Here is an 11,304-nt window from a genome sequence, read left to right as displayed (position 1 = left end):
ACAATTTTGGCTTTTTGATTTTAAAAAAATGTATTACAAGAAATATTATATTTCTAAAAATTTCAAATGTATTTATAAGCTAGCTACTATACTATGGAATGCTAATTTGTGTTAGTTCACAATTGCTGGCTTCCTCATTTTCACTGAAAAGCAAAGATTGCGAATAGTTAAAAAGGTTGCAAGAAGAGCTAACAATACCAAATGAACCAGAGAAAATGTCAACAGAGTAATAAGCATAAATTAACTCTGTGCCAACTGTGTGCATTGATGCCAAGAGAATGCAGACAAGACAGCAGGTGTCCCTTTAGAAGGTAAGGAGCAGCGAAGTCCCGGTAGATTTCTCCTGCTGTGGAAGGATTTACCGGAACTGCTTGTTTTTCAAACTGTGGTCCCACACCATTGATGAATTATGATTAACATTTATTCAAATAGAAAAAACATATATTACGCATATCTATCTATATATATAGTTGGATAGGTGATATATGTCTTTTTTTGTCTATAATTTATCGATTTTGTTATATATTTATTATCTACATATAAATAAATAATTTCATACAATGGAAAATAGAGCATGGCATATACTGAAAGTAGGAAATACATGTCAGTTTAATTAACTTTTATTTCAGTTATGGTTATGTTTTTTTATGTGCAAGTATGTGCTGGGACATAATATGCACTATTTTTCTCACCGTGGAATGATCCAACATGTTTGAAAGCTACTGCTCTTATACCACAATAAACTGAGACATAAAAGGGTCTGTTCAAGCAGTGAGAAAATCTTAAAATGTTTCAAAACCAAGGCCATCAAAGTTAATACTAATTACCTCCTTAAGAAAAATCTAAAGCTTATTGTTAAGGATACTCAATCTAGAGCACCTCATAAGGAAAAACTTTATTGGGCTGACAATGGTTGTAGTTTCAGTCCACTGACCCATTTATGGTATGACCTGAACAAAACACCTGTCTTAGTAGTCCATGAAAAGACCTCTGATGAAAATGACTCATCAGATGACCTGCTGGGCAGCTGATAAACTTGTAAGTTTCATGAAACAATACTGGTGGGGAAATATTTCTAAGGCTGCCAAAGTGGTAACCTTAGAATTGACTTGTACTGTGGCTTTTTTTTTTTTTTTTAATCACTAACTAGTTATTTTCTTTAGACTCCTTTTCATAATTATTTTTTTGGAAGAGCTCATTTATCTACTTTTCTATGAAGGAATCTGACTCCATTTGTAACATACATTCTTGTATTCCTTCTTTTGAACCCATTTGCTCAATGAAGAATTTCAAGGAAGGGTTTATGCTTGGAATTTTAACTTGGAGAGCATTCCTCAGATTCTTTAGGAAATTAATTATGAAGGACTGATGGATCAAAGTATTTGCACTGTTATTTTTCCTAATTAGTATCCTAATGCTATTTGCTATACTACACACAGTAAGACTTGTTAGTTGGTGGTAAACACCTATAGTATTGGAGGAACTTGTTGCTTTCATATCTGCTTTTATATTGTTATTTGTCCTGTGGACTGAATCTCTTATTTGTTAAATTACTCTATCCTGCCTGGATTTCATATACTAGCTGACTTATCTGCCTTTCTCCAAGTTCTTACAATGGCCCTTGTTATTAGGAATGATTTTAGCCCCTGGGTTAATATTTTATTTTTTTCTTGTGACCCTCATTGCTGATGGTCAAGCCTTATCACACCCTTCTGTCCCTATCCTGCAAAAACTTTTTGTTTCTACAAACCTGATTAATTGATGGATTTGTGCCAGAACAAACCATACTCAGGAGGTGCCTGAATTAATAGTTGATCTCTATCCCTAAAAGGAGGGAGAAACTTTATTGGTAAAATTGTAGGTTTCTCTTTTGGCGTCTTTGAAAGTACCAACTTCCATCTGGAAAACAAGCCCCAGATATAACTGTCTTCCGTTGGATTCCCTGTTCTTATCAGGAAATATCTTGTCACTCAGATCTGGACATTAACTAATAATTTTTCTTATGTTTTAAAAATATAAATGGTATAGGTAGAACATAAGTTATTTTCCAGTGAATGTTTGTAGCTATGCACTCTTACATGATTCAGATGATCATAAACTCACTCTGTGTTGGAGTTTATATGACTACAGGGTGGTTTCTTCTAACATATCCTTGTGGTAGAAAAATGAAATCTGTAATGGACCTGGATAATTAGGAAGCAGATATGCTTCCCCTTAATGGGATGATATGGGGAATTGATAAAAAAATATAGAGGATAGTGGAAGCTTAATTCCACCCATCTTTTTCCTGGAAACACCCCATCTCTTAGCCTGAATCTGACTCATAAAAATCAAACTCATTATTGCTTCAAGTATACAGAAAAATAAGATGCTCTTATAATCACTCACACAATTCCAGTAAATCAGATTATCCTATACTCTGTAAAGTGGATTACATTTTGATCGTGAGATATCCTTTGAAATTGGTAAAAGAGGGGCGCCTCAGTGACTCAGTTGGTTAAACATCTGACTCTTGATCTTGCTCAGGTCATGATCTCATGGTTTGTCAGATCGAGCCCCGTATTGGGCTCTGTGCTAAACGTGGAGCCTGCTTGGGATTCTCTCTCTGTATCTCTCTCTTTGCCCCTCCCCTGCTTTCTCTCTTTCTCTCTCTCTCTCTCTCTCAAAATAAATAAATTAATTAAAAAAATAAACGGGTAAAACAGTCTGAGCAAAGGGACCCACTTACGCTTTGTCCTTAGAAGGTTCTGGATATTTTTTTGTGTGTGGCACACGTATTTACTTCACTCTTCTTATTAAATGGAAAGGACATTATGGGGTTATTTATTTTGTCTGTGATACCACCATTAGGAAGACTTTCCCCCCCCCCCACTGCTCTTGTACCAAGTCTGGGATTCTTCTAATACCAATTAAAAAGAACTTGGTGAAGCTGGGATGGTTATAGTTTTGGATTGCTGTTATCAATAACTCAATTATATATAGAAAGGGTCTTGGTCATACCTTTTCCTAAGCATTTTTTTCCTTGGATTGGGATAATAGGCTTGGAAAGGACAATATACAACTTATTCATAGTCATGGCCATCACCTCAAATGCTTCTGTTCAAGCATTTGAATTATCAACAAACTCAGGTTGATAGCGCAGAGATTGTCTTACAAAATAAGAGGCAACTTGATATTTTAATGGAGCAACAGGAGGGCACTCATGCCCTGTTAGAAAAATTTTGTTTCTATATTGGTCTGGTGAAGTAACATAACTAAAATTTATAAAGGATGATATCTACCTATTAGCTGAAGTGCGACATAAGAAACCAGGGCTTGGAGGTTATTTTGATCTCTTTAGTTGTTTACCATCAGAAATAGGATCATGGTTAAGAATGATAGGAGAAACTCATTTGTCACTCTTAATCTTAATTATATGTGTTACTATGTTAATCAAATGCTTACTAAAAATTGAATCCACTGCTGTGACTCACCCAGATGCACAGCTTATGTTTGCACAGATGACTATATCAGATGCTTTTCATCTGATATAAAATCAGTGTGAATTTTATGGACCAGAATGGAGGAATTAGTCACAGGACCTTCCCCCCACATCCCCTGCCACCCCCCTCCCCATCCTGCTCCTCTAAGACAAAGGGATTAGAAGGAAACAGAGCAGGTAATGGAACCACTCTGGCCTTTTAGGGACTAATATTACTCTCTTGATGTTTCTCCAGGGACTTAAGAGCAAAGAGGGAAAGATGTGACAAGAGTTGACAGCAATGACTCCATTTTTGTACTTAGGACTTTATCTTGTTAAAATATGAAATTGTGCTGGTCTTGATGATTTGCCAACAGCAAGGTTTTACTTCCTTAGATTTGTTCTTTAGATCTGTTCTGTTGCACTAAGTGTACTGAGCCTTTAGGTACTTCCTAATTCAACATTCTTAACAATTTCCTAGATTAATGCCTAAGATACATGAGGTTTTTGGAATATTATTATTGCTAATTACTCCTTTTATGCTTATCATTTTGCTAAGAAAGATCATCTAAAACCTCCATGGGCATCTGATTGTGGTCACTCATGGATTGATTCACCTGAAACGCCAAGTGGCTTATAAATAAAGCCCCAGATGAGGAAACTGTCTAGGAACCATTTTCTGACTACCTTCATGTTTTTCAATGTGGCCTGATTCTAATGACAGTGTCCTTAAAACATCCGCCAAAGATTAAAAATTCCCCCCAGCATGGGACATGACTTCCTGGGATAAGTCCATCCAGCGATGTGGGCCTAAGCAAATACATGATTGATTAGTGATGTTTTCAGAGAAAGATCTTAAACAAAAGAGGGAAATGTGAAAAGCAAAATGAGATGGAGTCACTTATATCAAGGTTTTTATTTTGTTTTTTGTTTTTGTTTTTGTTTTTACAATGAAGCTGGGAGGCCATTAAGGAGGTGAACTTGTCCTCACCCGTGGAACTATGTGCTTTTAAACTGGATCAGATCTCAAATATTCCAAGGATTCAGCCCAAATACCTGCAATTTGCTACAATAATAGATTTTGTTTAGCAACCAATTATATTCAGTCAAGATTAGCTTTTTGCCACCAACATCAATAAAAAGTTCTTTGCAAATAATGTATACAAAGCATTCCCTTTTGCTTAAAAAGCTGCTGACTTTTACTCCCTAATAGGAAACTATTTGGGTTACTTACCCAAATCTGTGTATCCTGAAGTAGAATTCTTTGATCCCAAATGAATGCTCTTGCTTAATTTAAGTGATGCCTATTGATTAACAATTTCTTATTTTTCTCTCCCTTTGTCCCTGGTGACTACTGTTCTAATCTTTGGCTTTATGAATTTGACTATTTTAGATATTTCATGTAAGTGGGATCATGGATTACTTGTCTTTCTGTGTCTGGCTTATTTCACTTAAAAGGAGTCTTCAAGGTCCATCCATATTGTTGCATATTGCAGAATTTCCTGCTTTTCAAAGGTTGGATAATATTCCATTGTATATACACCACATTTAATTTATCCAATCATCAGCTGATGGACATTTAGGTTGATGGACATATATTTCTACATATTGGTTATCACAACTAGGGCTGCAATGAATATAAGAGGGCAGATATCGCTTTGAGATCCTGATTTCAGTTTTTTGGGAGGTATATACCCAGAAGTGGGATTACTAGACCAAAGGGTAGTTTTATGCTTACTTTTTTGAGAAACCCAATTTTTAAATTTAAAACTGAAGGAAAAAAAGAGTGACCCAACAAAGAATGAGGAAAATATATTTTGACAGGAAAGCAGTTTTCAAACAGCGGTTGGAAAAGACTTAGACATGAACGCAGAGGGGAAATGTCAGTTCAAATTCCTAAAGCATGGAGAGTAGTGGGATGGGGAAAGTAGTTTCAGAATATGATCTGTATGAGCTACTTTTTCTGGAGGAAATGTGGTAAACAGTTTATATTCCTCCAATGTATATCTTTATATAATAAAAGATACAAAACCTTTATATATAGCTTTTCATACTCCTTTTGGAAACTTTTCTAAGTTTCCAACATCCTATGTATCTAGCTGTTTTTATTTCCTTGATTTCTTTGGCAAGGGTTTGTGTATTTTGGTGACATTCTGTGTTGGCATTTCAATATATGTGTCTACATCTGGCAGTCTTTTTTTTTTTTTTTTTTTTTTGCAATACCAAAATATTTGAAGTCTTCAAAATAGTTATCCATTTTTATCATCTTCCTTTTTACTTCATGTAGTTTTTGAGAAAAGCTTATATATAACATTTAAAAGTTTTGGTTATTATCAGTTTGATATAGTGACAATAGTTACAAATCTTATAACTTTTGTTTTGGTATTTTGATAGTTTTCCATAATTGTAAGGTTTATAACTCTTTCACAGAAAAATATTTGAGTGCAAGTCAACTATTTTGCTTTCTTTTGAATTGTTTGGCCCTGAGGGTACATGGGAGTAAATTTTTACTGGTTTTGTTGTCTCCTTTATATTTAGTGTTTAACATAGTACCTGACCTAAAGAAACTACCAAATTCATATCTGTGAAGTGAACTCAAGGGATAAATCATTTGAAAGTTTTGTATTGGAAGAAGCAATGACAACCATTACTTAGTCTTTTGCTGAAAATGTAACAAATTTTCTCTTGATATATTCTGGTTTGGAGATATACTTCTGTTTAATTTGTTGTGTTTTGTTTTCTGATTTTCCTAATTTGGAGGTAAAACTAGGATTTAGATCTTTAAAAACTGTTAGCATGCCTGTTTGTGGAAGGATCTTAAAAGACATTTGTGAGGAAGATGTTAGTAGAGCAGGATGAGTGTTTTGAACAAGGTAACTTGACTAGAAAATTTGATAAGTTTATTATATGTGTTTCTTTGGCTTCACATTCTTTTATTTCCTGGAGAATATCACAGTTCTTTTGACTGGGTTATTGAAGGCTTGTTTGATTTGCCTGTTCCTCAGTGTATAAATAAAAGGGTTCAGAACCGGAGCAATGGAGGTAGTGAACACTGTCACACCCTTGTTAATGGCCACTGATTCCTTCACTGAAGTCTTGATATCTATGAGGATGCAGCTGCCATAGGTGATGGAAACCAGTATCCAGTATTTCTGTGTGTTCATAATAGTGAATTTTGGTCTATTTCCTCAACATTAAAAGTGCTATTATTCTTTTTCACATGTTTTTTAAGTTATGTGATTATTCATCCAGTTTAGATATTTTGCCTAAAATTTACATGTGTTTAGATATTATTTATTTTGTATATTGAAGAGTCACAAAGAATTTTGCCTTATATTTTCCCAAGGAATAATTTTTATTGTATATTGTAATAATATTATAAAGCTACTTTCTTTTCAAAATAATTTTTAAGAAATTGATATGCAAAACTATCAAATATTTGTTTGAAAAATCAAAAGACAAAAGTGGCATGAGAAGGGCTCAATGGAAGGGAGGTTAAAGAAGTGTTGAGAAAATTAATGTAACTCAAGCATATATTACTAAAAAACACGATTATGGACTTGCAAAATAAAATGTCTGTGGACATTTATTCTTGTTTTTGAGATGTTTTAAAAATATTTCCTTTTACTTTGTTGAGAGCAAGGCAATTCTTTTGATTGAGTCCTTGAAGGCTTTCTTAACCTTGATTGTTTCTCAAGGTATAAGTAAATGGGTTTAATGTAGGGGAAAAGGAAGAAATGAGCAGTGAAACTCCTTTATTAATGGTCATTTTTTCTTTTGCTGTAGGATTCATATAGATGAAAATGCATGTGCCATAGGTGATAGATATCACAATCATATGGGAAGAACAGGTCAAAAAGGCCTTTTTCCTTTGTTGAACAGAAGGGAATCTAAAAATTGTCTTGATGATGTAAGCATATGACAGAACTACACAAGTAAGAGTCATATTCAAGGTCAGCACAGCACAGATTATAACTGTCCATTCCACGAACCATGTATCTGAACATGAGATTTTCACTAAGGGAAATGCATCACAGGCAAAATGATGAATCATGTTAGAGTCACAAAATTTTAGATTTAAACCCAGGCTAAGTGGTGGGATTATTACACATAAACCAGCCATTCGACAACAGATGATGAGAATCCTGCAGACCCTCTTGCTCATGATGATCACATAATGCAAGGGTTTGCATATGGCCACATAATAGTCATAGGACATGGCGGTCAGCAGAAAAAACTCTGATACTCTACAAAGGTCAGTAAAAAATACTTGGATGATACAAGCTTTATAGGTAATAATGTTGTCACCTGTTGCTATGCTATACAAATACCTGGGAGTAATGGCAGATGTGAATGAGATCTCTAAGGAGAAATTTTTTAAGAAAAAGTACATGGGTGTTTTAAGGTGAGGATCCACCAAAGTGAGTATGATGATTGTCAAGTTTCCACTTAGACTCAGTGTAGGTAAGAAATAGGAAGATAAAAATCAACTTGCAGCTCAGGGTCATCTGTCAGTCCCAGCAGAATGAATGTTGTTATTGTACTATTTCTCATCACTGGCTTCTGACTTCTCTCCAATCTGGATATGATATTCATAAAAATTTTCTTATAGATTATAGATTATTTTAACTGTTGTAAAATATATTCAAATTTTTATATTTCTATCTCATGAGCTATAATATATCATATTATATAATTATTATAGTACATTAATAGATACAATATATATTAATATTATATTAATTATATTAATATAATTAATATATAATATATCTAATATAATTATAATAATATATAATTAACATATATATGTTTATAATATAACAGAAACATGTATTTTATATATATATTTATTTACATTTTATGTCTATCCTGTGCTTAGGATTTTTCCATGTGACTAAGTAGATTACTGAGGGGTGTCATTTTATGAGTAACAAAAATGTCTTTGGCTCTGAAGAATTCTTCCCTGTTCAGAATCTAAGTGACAAAATTTCACCCTCTATTGCATGTCTTTTCTTGGCTCTTTGGGTCTTTTTAAATAAACAATGCTAATATAATGTCGGTTCACTATACAGACACTAGAGCAAAATTTGAGGGCTTTGTTCCAAAAGAAGGTTTTTGGTTTTTGGTGTGTTTTTAGGTTAAGTGTACTTAATTCTTATTAGCAATCTTACACTATGCTGATTGCCTCCCCACCACTTCCTGTTACACAGCCTACTTGTTTTTCTGAATATTCACATTATGTGTACTGAATTTGTGTTACGTTTACTACTGACAAAAGTGATGACTGCCTTATCTTCCCTCCCTCATCTTCCAGTCAATGAATTATTTTATCTTCATTGATGCTACACTAGTAGGGACTCAAATGTTTCTAATATACAATCGATATCCTAAACCTTGAGGTTTTCTGATGCTGATTAATAGAAAATATTTTCCCCTTGCATATCGAGCTTATTTGTTTTATGAGTGAATTCACTTTATTGTTTAACTTGTTGTGTTCTCTTCTTACTGAGGTTGCGGAAGAATCGTTTGTGACAGAATGTTTGTGACAATTTACCTCATTCACAGTGCTTCTAATACACAGAAAAGTCCCCAACTGAGGAACATGGTTTACTCAAAAGTTAGAATCCTCTTAGGAAATTTAGTCTCTCATTCAACAACTGTCAAATATTTATGTACAATGGAGTGCAGAAGGAACAGTTATATCTTTGCATACTTGCAGCTCACCCACCTTCCTTCCTTCTTTTCTCTGAATCTTTGAGATGATATGTACCACTGTGAAATCTTAGTGGCCCTCAAACTTTGAGCATTATTCAGTTTTCAAAATATATCTGTTTTTCCCCAAGACATTATAACATGTTTTATGACAGAAGTTAATAAACAGATTGACACTGAAGTGTAACTAACCGATTTTGTTTTTTCTCCCTTTCAAATATGTTTAAAATGAGCACAAGATTCTACAAGGAAATACTGTCATTTCAGTCATTATGGTGTTCTTTTTGGGGGGTAGGAAGAGTAATGCAAGGGCATTTATATACTTCTCTATATATGAAGACACTTTATTTTAAATTTGAGGTTGAATATCTATCCAAAGTTACCCTAAATATTTCTTACATTGTTATATATAATTTGTTTATATATCTTATGCATACAAACCTCCAGGCAATTACATTTATCTACACAGAGGAAATTTATTCTAAAAAATGCCACCTCTTAAATATAACTTAAATACATTAAAAATATAAAAGATATCACTGAAATCCATTTTCTTTCCTAGAAGAAAATACAACCTAGATCCTACAAAGGGAAGTATAGACAAAGAAACAAACTTTATTATACTTAATCTTCTGTTAGTAAATCAGAGTTTCTGTTAGCTGTTTAACCGTAGTAATATTAAGACCACAATGTTAAAAGTGATATTTTTATAAAGGTATTTATGTCTTCACATTCACTGACATGTCTGGGAATGCATAAAAATTCCCTTGCTTACTTTCTCCAACAACTTGGACAGACTTGGTAATGGGCTCAGTGTTGTTATTAGACTCCAAATATTTTCTTACTATTTCCATCACTGAAAAGAAAATAAATTACTTTAAGGGCTAAGGAACTCCCTCCACTGGTGGAGGAGATGAATTATAAGGGCAAAGAGAAATGCTTTTACCGTGTCAAATGTGACTTCTCTTTTTAATTTGCAGAAAATTTTACTAAGTGAAAAAAATAAATGGTCCTTGGTGACCTACAGTCAAGAGTCATTAATTTTCTGACCAATGAAGTTTGGCAAAAACACAAATAACATTGGCTTCAGTGGAGACTGTCTTTGGAGATAGGAGGATGTTATAGCAGCATTTGACAAAGGTCAGGAGGACAACTGTATCATTTAAATCACACAGTTAATTTGTTTTAAACTTTCACATCCACTAAGGCATTTGGAAGTTTTTTATCCTTTATTATATGATAAAATCCTTTATTATATAAATGTTTTATTATCATTGGCTAATTTTAATCAGATAAGCAAAAGGAAAAGTTTATACTGTAGAATTACGTAAGGCTACTGCTTGCATTATAGATTTTATCCTTCCAGATATTTTTTCCAAATACCTCAACTGTGTTATAAATATTATTTAGGAATGCATAAAGATTTCATCCATATCTTATAATTGTATGCAAAATGTATGCTTTTATGGTAGCACAGCAATACAAAGGTACTTAATGCCATTGATTTTTCCACTTCAAAAGACTCAAAATGGTAAATTTTATGTTATGTATATTTTACCAAATACACTTTTATATATTTACATATATTAATTTATCACATGATATACATTTGTTTTTTTCTAATCAGTCACTATTAATGTTGACTATATGATTATTTTGGCAGTTTTAAACCAGTGCCTGAATTAAATGTACAGTGTTCTTTATTTTCTGTAGTTTTCAATCATTCTATCAAAAGCATTTCATACAAATATTTTTGTATGTGTGAGAATGATTGGTAGAAGTAAAATTTCTAGCTAAAAATATTATTCCACTTTTAGAGAATTAGTAGAATAAGAGCCATAACATTAATTTATATCAAACATATGCCAGCATGATTAGGTGTCAGTGGACATTATTTTTATGCCTATTTGTATCTTGTTTTTAAAATATCTTAAATATGAATTTTAAGATTATAATAAATCTTTAAAAGTGTGATGCTGATTTTTTGGCATATAGTTCATGGCTTTATATAGTCAAATCTGTCAATTTTATTTGTTTTTAAAAATTTTTTAACAGCATTATTGAGATATAATTGACATTCAGTAAACTGCACACATTTAAAGTGTACAATTTGATAAGTTTGGACATAT

General features: G+C 33.0%; 1 pseudogene; it reads right to left on the bottom strand.

The window, feature by feature from the left end:
• Window positions 1–6,393: 6,393 nt before the first annotated feature.
• LOC102967976 lies at window positions 6,394–8,014 on the bottom strand (annotated as a pseudogene).
• Between the last annotated feature and the right edge of the window lie 3,290 nt (window positions 8,015–11,304).

Source organism: Panthera tigris, chromosome B4 (assembly GCF_018350195.1).
Source record: "Panthera tigris isolate Pti1 chromosome B4, P.tigris_Pti1_mat1.1, whole genome shotgun sequence".
Taxonomy (NCBI): Eukaryota; Metazoa; Chordata; class Mammalia; order Carnivora; family Felidae; genus Panthera; species Panthera tigris.
This window is presented reverse-complemented; position numbering and strand designations above follow the sequence as displayed.